Raw genomic sequence first — 2,875 nt, 5'->3', positions numbered from 1 at the left:
AGGGCCCACTTTCGGGCTGGGGTCCCACTCTTGTTTTTCCTCAGGCACAACCTGAGCCCACAGACCTGCGGTCCAGAGATGCTGAGGGTAAAACGGAAGTGCCTTTTTTTTTTTCCGGTCAGATGAGTCCTGGATTGTCCCTGACAGACATCTCTGTGTGGGTCTCCCCAGACCTGGTCCAGACCTGGCGCCTTCCCTTCCACCTCTGTGCTCTGCTCGCCGTGCCATCCTCTCCGTCACCTCTGCTGGGCATCGGGGCTGCTCCCTCCTGTCCCCTGTTCCTGGCTACGCACTCCACCTTCCCATGTTGTTTCTCTCCTTTCATTCTCTCCATCCTCACGGCCTTAGCTCCAGACCTCATCTCTCACTTGGACAATTTCAGGATCCTCCTGCCTCCCACTGCAGCCACTGCATCCCTGACACGGACACCAGAGAGACGAGGAATGGCCAGCGTTTATTTATCGTCATTATGCAAACCCACGCTCCTGTGAGCCACTCCTACCTTAGGACATTGAATTCTTACGGTCACTGTGAGGCCGGCACTGTTATTAGATCCCCATTCTACTGGAGGAGAAACTAAGAGGCAGAGAACTTAAGTCCCTTGCCCCAAATTCTAGAGCTTGTGGATGGCAGGGCTGGGATCCAGACCTGGCAGACTAGCTCCAGAGACTCCAGGCCACACTGGTCCCCTCAAGCTGTTAAAGTCTGATCACATCACCCCCTCAAGGGGAACCACAACAGAATTATGAGCTCCCAGTGGCCTTCAGGAGAACGTCCAAACTGCTGATAAAGCCTTCATACTCCATAATCCTCGGCCTCAGCCCAGGCCCCAGGCTGGTTTCCCACCACTTCCCTCCCTCTCCGGCCCTCTAGTCACCCCGCCGCCACTTCCATGCCCCGAATCTGCTCTGTGCGTTTCCATTCCAGCCCTTGGCTCAGAGCCCCGCTCTCTGTCTGTCCAAGTCCTACTCGTCCTTTAAAGTGGAGTTCCAATGTCTCTTCCGTCAGGGAGGCGATCCAGACCCCAAGGGTCAACATGCATCGGCCTTGCTCCATCAGTAGCTGAAGCACCTCGAGAAAGTTGCTGAACTTCTCAGAACGTCTCACCTGTAAGATGACATGGGGGTGGTACCGTGTCTGTTTCTCCACTAATATGAATCGGGCCCTAGTACGTTTCATGACACTCTATAGGGGCTCGAGCACGTGTTGACCGAATGAGTCAACCCTGAGGATTTCATGGGGGAAGAATTGGAAAGTGCCTGCCCGTGGTAGGCCCTCCACACAGGACGGCTCTGAGCATCGTGGCACCTCCCAGCCTCAGTCCACCTCCTGTTACGGTGAACTGCATGCAGGAGTGTCTGTCGTCAGCTCGTCCATCTGGGGTAGGAGCCCTGTCCTGTAGCCAGAGCAGATACTCATAAAGATTTGAACCGAATGTGAATTCTCCCAAGCGGCTTGCATGTGTTCAGCAACTGTTTTCAGGGAAACCGGCAGAAGAAACCAGAGTAAAATGCAACTTAAAAATGATCCAAGTAGGGCTTCCCTGGTGGCGCAGTGGTTGAGAGTCCGCCTGCCGATGCAGGGGACACAGGCTCGTGCCCCGGTCCGGGAAGATCCCACATGCCTCGGAGCGGCTGGGCCCGTGAGCCATGGGCGCTGAGCCTGAGCGTCCGGAGCCTGTGCTCCACAACGGGAGAGGCCACAGCAGGGAGAGGCCCGTGTACCGCAAAAAAAAAAAAAAAAAAAAAAAAATGATGCAAGTAATCCATGTTTGTTATAAAAAGAACAATCCCATGATATGGAAGTATACAAATTAGAAGCTCTAAATCCCTGTAAGTCACCACCGTGAACAGTTGTATACAACCAAATAGGTAGGTATACAGATGTGAGAATGAATATTAATTTTAAAATAAGACCATGCTATTTCACACAAAATTCTTTTTCACTCAATAATGGATCACAGGCAGATTTCTCTACCCGCATATATAGGTCTATCTTCTTGTCTTTGGTGGCTGTACAGTGTTCCTTTGTATGGAAGAGGGGAGTTGATTGAAGTCCATGCTCCGTTGCTGCCCCCACCAGCTTCCCTACAGCATTTTCCCAGCAGTTAAGGGAGAACTAACTGCTAAGAAAGAGGCCCAAACTTACAATTTGTGTCAAGCTTGGCCAAACGCCGTCCCCAGGTTCCTCCAGGACGTCGTAACATTTCCATTGGCCTGTCCAAGCACGATGACATTGGGACCCCAAGGACTTGACAGTGCCATGGCCCCAGCTGATGGTTCAGGCCCAGGCTAGCCTCGCCTGCCCTGCTTCTATCCAGAAAACCGGCCAGCTCTAACCGACAGGCTCATTTTCCATCCAATGTCCTAGGCTTCAGCCCAGAGAAGGACACGTTTTCCTGACGTTATCCAGCTCAACACGAGGCCAGTATGACTTTGTCCAGTGATGTTGATTATGTTGATTCCTGTCTTGTCTCCGGCATTTTCATTTCACAGAGTGTCTATCAGATTTTTACAAATATTTAGCTTTGGGAATAGCCTGTAAACAGAAGCCCAGTTCACAATTCACTTATCACGTTATTACTGAAAATTAATTATGTGCCCAGCACATGTCAGATCCTGGGGGCGGGAAGCCAGGAGGTACAGATCGCTCTGGTGATTACAGCCCTGAAGGAAGAGGAGGGGAGACTCAAGTGAACTGACCAACTACTGTGAGCCAGGCATTTTACATCAGTCACTGCACTGGGTCTTCAGGACAGCAAGTACAGGGAGATTCGGAGAGGTTCAGCAAACGACCCAAGGTCCACCCTTACCCAGGTGAGTGGCCCGGTGGCATGTGAGCCTAGGTTTGGGTGCATAAAAGTCAAGATTTTCCC

This window comes from Phocoena sinus, chromosome 8, assembly GCF_008692025.1.
Source record: "Phocoena sinus isolate mPhoSin1 chromosome 8, mPhoSin1.pri, whole genome shotgun sequence".
Taxonomy (NCBI): Eukaryota; Metazoa; Chordata; class Mammalia; order Artiodactyla; family Phocoenidae; genus Phocoena; species Phocoena sinus.
This window is presented reverse-complemented; position numbering follows the sequence as displayed.